The sequence below is a fragment of the Ruditapes philippinarum genome, unplaced genomic scaffold (assembly GCF_026571515.1).
Source record: "Ruditapes philippinarum isolate M1 unplaced genomic scaffold, ASM2657151v2 ctg2254_1_1_1_1, whole genome shotgun sequence".
Taxonomy (NCBI): domain Eukaryota; kingdom Metazoa; phylum Mollusca; class Bivalvia; order Venerida; family Veneridae; genus Ruditapes; species Ruditapes philippinarum.
The window spans coordinates 42,590-55,277 of record NW_026863611.1 but is presented as its reverse complement, the minus strand read 5'-3'; positions in this window follow the sequence as shown (position 1 = coordinate 55,277).

Below are 12,688 nucleotides of genomic sequence, written 5' to 3'. Positions count from 1 at the left end.
CAGCAAGGAGTGAAATATGAACTTTTGGGGTTCACAAGGTGAAATATATTTTGATCTTACACTAAACTTAACAAATTTTCTTTTTATTATATGAAATAGTGAATGAAAAGCGCGCCAAATAATAATACAACGTAACGTCATGCCATAAAGTTGGTTCCCAGTACTGTTCACGCTGGTATTTCACTGAAACAACGTAAGGGGCTTAGATTCAAAACAGTGAAATTATCAAATTGATAAATTCACTGTTTAAAACAGTGAAATTATCAGTTTTATATCACTGATATATTTCTATAAACCACCGAAAAGCATGTAATAAAGGTATATAATATATTGAAAATATAATTTACTCATTTGACGTCATGTACCTTTAATAGTTTGTTTCTTTGAGAAAGAGATATTTTATGACAGCATAACAATACATTTTGCCTTGACCGAGCTGTCTAACTCATGTGACATGTTTTATTAAATACGGTACTTATCGATAGTTAGAGGACAATGGTACATATCAAATAACTTAAGTTCTTGTTAAAAAGCAAAACAAATAAAATAGATATTTTACTTTTAGTCAAAACAGTGACCCCTTGATCTAATGTTTTTCAGGACTTTTTTATAATTTCCCAGAACAACTACAAACAAAATATCTTTAATTCATATGAAGAAACCGTTTACAAAATCATACCCCATTCAAATCTATATAAAGAGAGCTACTTGTCTATATATATTGTGATATACATTAATACTTTTTTAAAAATGGACTAGTATTCATTACAATGTGTCCTGCGCTTTATATACGTGAATGTATTTTAGACAGAAGAATTTTAACAATTATATTCTGATAAAATAAGTGGCCCCTGAGATGAACTTATGCAGCAAATTGGAACCCTTTGTATAACATTTGTACATTGACAAAAAATCTTTGAAAATGGTAAAACTTTGCCCAGCAATTTTGTGAAATTTTTCATAATGACGCGCTTTGGAGGGCAATTTATGTACTTTGGTTGCAGCTAAAATGATTGACATTTAGATTATGAATACTTCTATTCAAAACACAAAAAAAACTTATTATTAAACTAATATGATCACTTTTATATACTAATATTCATTTTTGTGGCGCAATTATGAGTCATTTCATGTATAGTTTAAATTAGTTTTAATTGTTTTTCTTATTTCTTGCTGCACAAAACAAATTTTCTGTCCATTATAACTGTTTTTGTTGTTGTTGTTTTGTTTGCTTTTTTATTTCAATGAAAACCATTGTATATTTTATTGTAGGAATAAAAGGTATTAAATGTATATCTCAGAAGAATATTCTAAGTTTTACCCAACAAAAAGAACAATAACTCAATAAAAGTTGGAATCTGACAAATCATAGTCTTTGTAAAAATATGGACAAATTGTTTTGCATTTTAAAAGAAACCGTGGTTAAACAATTGATCATAGAAAAAAATGTGAAAAATAGACGCGGATGATGAAATGATAAATAAACTTATTCTACCTTGAATGTAAAACAGTCTATTCAAAGGTTAAACTATTTCAATATCTAAATACTAAAATTGAGCTGAAAAACAGTAAGGAGCCATATCAGACTGTACAGATGTGCACGCTGATCGGTCCTTAATTTTTAGTAAAGGACATCATTTTCGGTTTTAACATGTTCGATGTGCTAGTGGCAGTAACATCAGCACACTGTTATATTATGATAATTGTGTGTTTACTTAGTACATTATGTTCAATAAAGCACTTCCCTTAGGCATACTAATCTAACAATATAGAGACAGGTCTGTCTTGTCCAGGCACTGAAATCTCTTAAACATAATTTGAAATGGACTGTTAGAAATTCTAAGATGTACCAAGCCATCAAACATTTCAAGATAAATAAGGATTAAAAGGTTCGGAATAACAAAAAATTCGGGTTTTTACACATTCAGCCAAATAGTAAAGAAAACAACTAATGAAAACAGTAAACAATTTGAACGATTTATCGCATTCAGTTATAGGTCATTGCATTCTTTTTTTATAGGTCACTTTATAATCATTGCATTTATTATTGCATTGATATTGAAGACTTTCACCCATTTCATTGAAAGTTCATTTCCATCGCATTCAGAAAGTTTATTCATATTTTCATATTCATTTTCTTTCTAATTGGTTTTTTCTATGTATTAATGCGTTCGTTCGTTCGCTCGCTTTTATTTATTTATTTATTTAGTTAGTTATCTATTTATTAATTATCTGTTAGATGTAAGAGGAATAAGGAATAAGTATTATTTTTACAGTAAAAACGTCTTAAAAATGTGAAACTTAATTATAGATCGTAAATAACGCCTTGTATAGAAAATCAAAATACAAAACAATTTCTACTATTGCTAAATGAAACTGCAATATAAAATGCATAACTATTCAACAATTCAGAATATATACAGTATATATATAAACAATGATCATTAATTCACTGTAACAAGGGGAATAACTGGGATAATAATTCATAGGACAGCCATCGTGTGTTAACCTCTTATTTCTAAACTAAATATATTCTGTCTAAGCATTCTTGTAGATAACTTTTGGGTGATTAATACTCCATGTTTTATCATTAAAATAAGAATATTTACAGAATTGTTTTCATTACTTTACCAATAAAACTAATATCTCAAGAAATTAATAAATCAACCAAAGAAATTTATCGTATAAATCACAGTATAAATGTGTCATTATCAATATCTAATGAAATCACACATTCAACCAAACAATGTCAATGTAAGCCAGGTGACCTTTAATTCCCTTAGTTTGTCTTCAACCATTCAAATTTATTTTCAAATAAAGCAATTTGTAATCACCCAATGAAAAAATGAAGTATTTTTCCCCAGAAAATTAATTGAATATTTGTTTGGTTGGTTTGACGGCGTACCAACATATGGTGCCAAAACAGGAAAGATGATTTTGGCTAACACAGGGTGTTACAAACTTAAAGCAATACCAAGGGTCAAAACCTCACTTGCTGGACCTAAGAGTGCATAGACTTCTGTTGTTACAACCCATTCTCTTACGATCTGACACGCAGGGATAAACGGTAGCTGCAATTCTGATGCTTCGACATTTAGAGGCAACTCCTTAGCCACAAGGGGCAAAATTTCAATTGAAACTAAGCTAGTTCTTGCCAAACCAATTTAAGGTAACTGATAGTGCTTAAAAAATTTGTAACATATACGATTGAAACGTCAGACATACGGATAAATAATCGTGTTAATGCGATAACGATAGACTGTCCACTTTAGCTCTTGCTTTCTCTATTAATTGTTTTATTGAATAAGGTATATTCATTGATTGACTGCTTTTAATTCTTAGTTTCAAAACCCATTTCCTTTTTGGTATTAACATTCATTAACATTTTCGCAATCATCGGAATTCTATATTCTTGAATTTAAGAAGTTAATACGGAAAAAGAATAATCAAAGTAACACGTACCTCAAAAGGTATAATGAAACAGATCGATGTTTAAACTTATCTTTTAAGTAAGGGGAATTATTTCGAACATATTTTGTCAAAAGGAATGGCGACATGGCCGAGTGGTTAACGCGTCGGACTAGTAATCTCATGATCGCTAGCCGCATGGGTTCAAACCCCGTCAGGGGCAAGTCGTTGTTTCCTTGAGCAAAAACCTTTACACACATGCTAAGTACTGGTTGGTTCCAGGAATGAATTCAAAGTGTGTCTATGAGCTTATAGCTTCCTACACAACCAAGCTAAAATAAATTATGTATAAACCAAAAGCAATGACAGAGTTATTACCGCTTTCCTTAAAGTGGGAATAATAATCGATAAAACTAAGGCTTATTTAAGGATATAGTTAAAAAATATGGTGGTACAACGCTCCTTGTATAACAGATATAATCAATAGGGCTCAAACACTGTTAAAACAGTGCTACCGCAAATAACACACACTGACTTTTTATATTTCTTATCTCTATGCTTACTGGAATTAAAATGCCGTCAAGTAGAAGTATTAAAAACATAGCCCTCTAATCTGAAAAGATAAAACAAGGCCAATTCTGGTGATATATATACTCGTATGTAAAAATGTTCTGCCTTTTTTCTATGTGAGCTGCAGTGTAAGCAGATATCTAGCCTTCTGAATTTATATATTACTTCAATAAGAAAGACATCGGCAAGAAAGTGCTTGTTAATCGCCAACTTACTTATCTTTCATTCTCATTTTCATTTTAAGACACCTTGGTTAATGCAATTGTTTTTTTTGTTGTTGTTTTTTTGTTATTGTTGTTTGTTTGTTTGTTTGTATAAACTTATAGTAAACCAATACTTTAAGGTCATACGGCAATTTCCAAGCTTATTGATGGAGTATTTGCGTTCCTTCAAGCATTTTTTTAGTCATGAGCTTTCGTTTAAATAGAACCACTGGCCTTCCGCAGACTAGCTTGATAGCTTCCTACATGAAAGAAGTCCCTGAAGGGACTCGAATAAACGAATATAAGGGTTTATGCAAAAGAAATAATAAGTAATTGATAAATGAAACATATTCATTTATTGGTATAGATTATATCTGACTGGATTATAATACATTAAGGGGACAGGGGACATATTCGAATGATGGCCCCGGTCAATTTTTTTTAATAACTCAGACATGTTGTTTTGAAGGTACTAGAAACTTCTGATATTTCTCTGCCATTGTAATTCTTTCTTGTTTGTGTGTAGGAAATGAGAAGTATCTTTGGGTTTTTACCCGAAACTAAGCATTTTGGTAGCTTAGTATGTATTTCTTACTCTCCGAATGGAGGTGAAAAAAAAAATCAAGCTTTGACAGTTGGCGCCAAACAAGTAAGAAATTTCGGATAAATTTTGTGAAAAATCTAAACGTATGGCAGACACTTTATTGATCATCTTTGTAAATGCTATAGCTTGCACTGCGTATTAGTGATATTTAAAAAGGAATCGGGCGGATTCTGGAGTATGCTGCACCTTCATGAAGATTGCCAATATTGGTATATTTTAGGTGTGATTTTGGCTGGGTGGGGGTAAATATAAATTGCTGTCAGTCATTTTTTTAAGAAGCAATGCATGCAACCTATTATTTTCAATGTATGTCATATATCATTGAAAAATGCAGTGCAACTGGTTATCTGCCTGTGAAACAGATTTTGAAATATTTGGAATTGTGTCTCTGGCCACACTGAAATACAAAATTGTTCTTTTTTAGGTCCCCTGCCCCCTTAAGGAATTTCAAATTTATAAAATGTGTTGGAATTGACCCAAATGTGCCCATATTCATTCCTTCTGCATTTGTTAGTCACAATTTGAAGTAACTGGTAGGATTTATCAAGTTGTGCAGAGTAGGTAGACTGTCAAGTCAAAGGAGGTAATAAAAATTTTGAACATTGATCTGTTTCATTATACCTTTTGAGGTACGTGTTACTTTGATTATTCTTTTTCCGTATTAACTTCTTAAATTCAAGAATATAGAATTCCGATGATTGCAAAAATGCTAATGAATGTTAATACCAAAAAGGAAATGGGTTTTGAAACTAAGAATTAAAAGCAGCCAATCAATGAATATACCTTATTCAATAAAACAATTAATAGAGAAAGTAAGAGCTAAAGTGGACAGTATATCGTTATTGCTTCAATATGATTATTTATCCGTATGTCTGACGTTTCAATCGTATATGTTACAATTTTTTTTAGCACTATCAGTAACCTTAAATTGGTTTGGCAAGAACTAGCTTAGTTTCAATTAAAATTTTGCCCCTTGTGGCTAAGGAGTTGCCTCTAAATGTCGAAGCATCAGAATTGCAGCTACCGTTTATCCCTGCGTGTCAGATCGTAAGAGAATGGGTTGTAACAACAGAAGTCTATGCACTCTTATGTCCAGCAAGTGAGGTTTTGACCCTTGATATTGCTTTAAGTTTGTAACTTCCAAGGTTAGCCAAAATCATCTTTCCTGTTTTGGCACCATATGTTGGTACGCCGTCAAACCAACCAAACAAACAAACAAATATTCAATTAATATTCTGGGGGATAATATCTCATTATTCCATTGGGGGATCACAAATTGCTTTATTTGAAAATAAATTTAAATGGTTGAAGACAAACTAAGGGAATTAAAGGTCACATGATTTACATTGAAATTATTTGGTTGAATGTGTAATTTCATTAGTTATTGATAATGATACATTTATAATGTGATTTATACGTAAAATGTCTTTGGTCGATTTATTAATTTCTTGAGATATTAGTTTTATTGGTAAAGTATTGAAAACATTTCTGTAAATATTCTTATTTTAATGATAAAACATGGAGTATTAATCACCCAAAAGTTATCTACATGACTTGTATGCTTAGACAAAATATATTTAGTTGAGAAATGAAAGGTTAACACACGATGGCTGTCCTATGAATTATTATCACAGTTGTTCCCCTTGTAACAGTGTATTGATGATCATTGTTTATTGTCTTAGAAATGTAAAACTTTATTATAGATCGTAAATAATGCCTTGTATACAAGACAATTGCTACAATTGCTAAATGAAAGTACAATATAAAAAAGCATAACATATATATCATAGTTACTGGACAGGTATGGGTAGAGAGATTAAACAACGCAGCCGTCTGGTTTCTAAATCTATTTACTAATGATCTTACAGAGAGGTGATGCCAGGTGAATTTAGGCGGGGCTTATCAGCTAGTGGCTAATACTAGCTGACCAATAGCGAGTTAATATATTACATCCACCTTTTAAGTAACTATAGACCCCTTTCAAAATTACTAAAAATAGAACGCTGCATATCATTACTGACCACAGGTTATCTCTGGAGGCAGAAAGCTGTCTGCTAATAGCCTAAACTCATGGAAAAGAGTCTACACATGCTCAAAAATGACCATGGCATGTCTTTGGGTTTTACTCTTAATATTTCATGTCTGTAAATTTAGTTTTTACTTTGATAAACTATCCTTTTCTGCAGACAAAACACTTCTGGTCCATTATTATTGGACAATAAAAAATCTTGGCTGGTAAGCTACAGATACTGGCATTCAAGGGGCCCCCACTGATAAATTATTTTTCCGAATTAAACTGTATTTAAAAAATTCTCTGAGAGTAAGTTATAAAAAGGCCATTTAAGTATTTAACTGACCTTAAACACTCTTCTCCCTGAATATATATGAAAAAATCTTTTTAATACATGTACCAGATAAACAATATGTATCTTTACATAAATCATTTGATTGAAACTGTATACTATATGTACATTTTGATAGAAACTCAAAAGGAATCCTGAATGTGTCAAATCATGTTGCTTCTTTAAATTAAGTCATCATCATCATCATTATTATAATTATGTACTAGTGTTTGGACATGTGCAGCCAGTTCTATAATGAGAAACTTACAAGTGCTGGCAAGCAAGAGACAGTGTACAAAGAACATACCTTACAATGCTTACCTGATAAAGAAAAAATATGATCAAATCAATGCAAACCTAAATTGTCATTGATTTATTTTAAAATCATCTTTAATTTTTTTTAACCTCGGGCATAAACTCAGTTTCAAAACTATCATTAAAAAACTACCAATATTAAATTAAAAATATCAGAATACAGAAAAAATGAAAACAACAGGCTGGCTTAAATACATATATTTGTGTAACATCTATCTAAATTATACAGGAAATGCATAATCTAGTCATTTAAAATTGTTCGATTTCTGCAGAAAAGCCTGTTAAAAAATAAAGGCTAAACTTCAATTTTTCTAACAATTAATTTACTGTGTGAAATGAATGAAAAATTATAAGGCCCATCAGTTACTTCATAATCATTTATGTTATGAAGCATTAAAAAAATCATGAAGCAAAAACAATTGATTATAAAACGTAAAATGAATACAAAAGAATTATATTGTGTCGTTGCCACGGCTTTAATTTTCTTGTTCCAATCTTTTTATAGCTTTTGTCCATGCATCCCTTCTCCACAATAAGTTTTTAGGAATCTAAGTTATGACATTGTGTTTTCTTCGTTTTGCCTATTTGAGCATCCATGAATTTGAATAAAATTGCCTTTATGAAATAAATATGTTTTGTTTTTTAAAAACGTATTTAAAGTAGTAGCATAATATTTTGTTCCACAACATTGTATTTTGTTTATGCACAGTTTTCATGTGTTTTCAATAAAAGAAATATTCTATGTTAAGAGCCGACCGTGAGATGTAAATATCATAATGTTACCATTTTCGAATTTTATGAAAATTATTTCATTAGAATATTTCATTTTTGATATTTCATTAGTTTTTTAACCTTTAACTTTTTTATTTACCATTAAGTAATATCCTTATTTTTTACATTAAACAAACCTTAAATATACCAACTCACAAAAACATCAAATAATTCACAAATGTCTGAAACATGTTAGATATATTTTGCTAATGAAAATTGCTTATTTTAACAATTAAAGTATGGTTATTGTTAAATAACTTCTCTTTAAACTTGTTCTGGAGGCTTATCAGTAAACAGCTTTCTGCCTCCACTAAATAAAACATGAGTGACCTGAAATTGACCTTACATTCTGCAAGGCGTCTATGATACATATGTTATGCTTTTTTATATTGTAGTTTCATTTAGCAATAGTAGAAATTGTTTTGTATTTTGATTTTCTATACAAGGCATTATTTACGATCTATAATTAAGTTTTACATTTTTAAGACGTTTTAAAAATTAATACTTATTCCTTATTCCTCTTACATCTGACAAATAATTTATCAGTGATAATTCATTAAAAGAAATATAAATAAAATGAATAAATAGATAAATAAATAAATAGATAACTAACTAAATAAATAGATAAAAAGATAGAAAAATAAATGAATAAATAAGTAAATCAATAAATAAATGAGCATGCATTATGCCAGTTTTCTATTTTGAATGGTTAAATGTATAAATAAATTAAATAAGTGAGTGAGTGAGTGAGTGAGTGAGTGAGGGAGCGAGCGAGCGAGCGAACGAACGAACGAACAAATAAATAAATACATAGAAAAAAAAACAATTAGAAAAACATGAATATGAAAAAAATTTCTATAATAAGTATTATTGAAAAAATTTTTCCCAAAATTTGTGAACTACTAAAATCCCGATGGAAATGAACTTGCAATAAAAAGGGGTTAAAAAATCTTAAATTTATAAAATCCAAAAATAAATGCAATGTTTTTAAATTTGCCCTAAAAAATTTAAAAAATCTAATGCCCCTATCACTGAATGCGATAAATTGTTCAAAATGTTTACTGGTTTCATTATTTGTTTTATTTACTATTTGGCTGAATGTGTAAAAGCCCGGATTTTTTTGTCATTTCGAACCTTTTAATCCTTATTTATCTTGAAATGTTTGATGGCTTTGTACATCTTAGAATTTCTAACAGTCCATTTCAAATTATGTTTAAGGGATTTCAGTGCCTGGACAAGACAGACCTGGCTCTATATTGTTAGATTAGTATGCCTAAGGGAAGTGCTTAATTGAACATAATGTACTAAGTAAACACACAATTATCATAATATAACAGTATGCTGATGTTACTGCCACTAGCATATCGAACATGTTAAAACCAAAAATGATGTCCTTTTTTAACAATTAAGGACCGATCAGCGTGCACATCCGTACAGTCTGATATGGCTCCTTACTGTTTCTCAGCTCAATTTTAGTGTTTAGATATTGAAATAGTTTAACCTTTGAATAGACTGTTTTAAATTCAAGGTAGGATGAGTGTTAACAATTGTTATGACTGGTACTAGTTACATTGTAAGATGGATCTTAATGTATGTCTAAAAACTTAAAAAGAGAATAAGTTTTGTAGAAAACTTAGTATTTACATAGAAATCAATTATAAATCGTTGAATTCCCACTTACACTTTTGAACTGATTTGCAAAATGCCTCAAATGCTATGAGTGATTACTGTAATATATGGAATCTTGTTGTAAATAAATTTAAGACAAAAATTAGGGGTTTTTAAGTGTCAAAAAGGATGATTTTTTTTTTTAAATGTACAATTTTTAAAGAATTTTGGGAATTTAGTAGTTTAACTTTATTTTCCCCTTTGGGATTTATTTTTTTAAAATTTATAATGGAAATGTTTAAAATAAAAAGAAATTCTTGTTGATTATGCTAGAAGAGCAATGTTTTCTGTGATCTTAAAGTCCCGTAAATTATGTTTACCAATTTCTTTGCAACTACATTTATTTAACTCTATGGTTGTACCTATCTTTCTTTATGGAAGTGAAGTTTGGGGATTCAAACAAGTTCAAATTCTAGAGAAATTTCTGTTGTATTTTTGTAAATGTATTTAAATTTAAAAGCTTCTACACCTCATTGTATGGTTTATGGTGAGTTAGGCATATTTACATTAGTCTTACAAGGGAAAGAGTTTTGTGTTTCTGGAGTAAAATTATTAATGCTAAGGAAAATAAGATATGTAAACTTCTTTATAAAACAATGTTGTCTCTGTCCTCTAGGAATATTGTTAATTCTAAATGGATAAATTTTGTGAAAGAAATACTTAGTAATCTTGGCATGTCAGAATATTTTTATTTACAGAAGGTAGATAATATTAATTACATTAGAAATATTGTGAAGCGTAGACTACATGGTCATTTTTTACAAGATTGGCATAGTACTATTGATACATCTTCTAAGTGCTTAGTGTATCGTACATATAAAAATACTCATTGTTTTGAAAAATATTTAGATGTACTTCCATTTAATATAGGCAAATATATATGTAAATTTAGAACAATGAATCACCTATTACCAATTGAAAAAGGCAGACATTTGGCAAATGATCAATCATAATAAAAGGCTCTGTTCCTTATGTCCGTATTAAGCTATTGGTGATGAATTTCACTACTTATTTGAATGTTCGTACTTTAATGACATGAGACGTAAATCTCTTCTTCCCAGTTTTTATATTCATATGATAACAACTCAACTGCGGTTGGCTCTATAACCACCGATCTTTCGAACAAATTTGCAAGTCCCTCCGGGTTCGAGCGAAATAAGTTTGACTAAAATATATTTTTGTTATCAATTACAGCAAAATTAGCAGTTTCCTAAGATTACATACGGGAAATACCAATCAAACATCGGTAGAAAAAATATACATGAAGACACCATACTTGAGCGCATTTTATCATGAAAGACATTGCTCTACATCAAGCCTTTTTCCAGTCTACGAAATTTGCGTCAGCAAAAATACCATAAAAAGAAACGGGGATAAGATATCTCAGTAATATCTCTTTAACTAAATACTACTACATTTCATAATGATTTACAACCTTATTGAATAATAAAAAACGCTAAAACGTGCCGTGATTAAGCGCAAGAAACACATTGGCAGTGACAAAAGTTATCATAAGAACTCCAAGACATATTTTGAGTTATCACAAGAACTCCGGGACATTTGAAAAATCGGGTATAAATTTGTTAGCCGGGGCTTTATATTTGTAATTTTGTATTAGGAAATTATGTCATGTATGTATGGCAATGATGAAGACAAGCAGGTCAGTACTTGCGAAATGGCACATAATTTGAAATTTTTACTCAAAACTATCAGATTTTAAGCAAGAGGTGGTGAAAAATGGACTTGTTAGTTTTTTTTACACTTGATACAATATTTAAGGCAAGCTTAATCATTGACGTTTAATTAAGCACCTAAAACTCACTTTTTAAAGATGAAAATTATCATTTTTGACGAGTGTTTTAGCAGTATATACAATAGTTTTCTCACGAACTACGTGACAGTTATCACAAGAACCCTTGACAAGTTATCATTAGAACTCCATCCCTCGTGTAACATTTCCCTCCCCGTGGAAAGAGCTAGAGCTTAAATATTTAGCATAAAACATTGTCTGATGAGTGTCTACCAAGTTTGTTCAAATGAAAGCCCTGGGGTTAAAATTGACTCCGCCCCGGGGTCATTGATTTTCCTTATATGTATATAGTAAAAACTTAAAAAAAAAATTATTTTAAAAAGCCAAAGAATTAGAGCGTAGATATTAAGCATGTAACATCTTCTGGTGATTGTCTACCAAGTTTGTTCAAATAAAAGCCCTTGGGTCAAAATTGATCCCGCCCCGGGGGTACTGATATTCCGTATATGTCTATAGTAAAAAGCTAAAAAATAATCTTTTTAATAACCCATAGAGCTAGAGCTTAGATATTAAGCATGGAACATCTTCTAGTGAGTGTCTACCAAATTTGTTCAAATAAAAGCCCCAGGATTAAACTGGTCCCGCCCGGGGGTCTGACTTTCATTATATGTCTTTAGTAAAAACTTAAAAAACCTTCTTTTTAAAATCCCCATAGAGCTAGAGCTTAGATATTTATCACGAAACATCATCTAATGGGTGTCTACCAAGTTGGTTAAAAACCCTTGGTTTAAATTAGCCCCGCCCCAAGGGCCTATATAAAGGTGAGCGATTTCAGGGCCACCATGACCCTCTTGTTTTACAATTTGAATAATTGAGTGCGCGAACGATCTGAAATTTTGCACAAAGTTTAGTGGTCTAAACCTTCATCAAATGGTACATTTATCTGGAAAAATATTTTCAGTCCCATCATGTCAAGAAACCTCAGTGGAGTTCCTTTAATGGTCAGTGGTAAATTTTTTTCGTACAAATTCACAGCATCATGATATTTGGTATACAA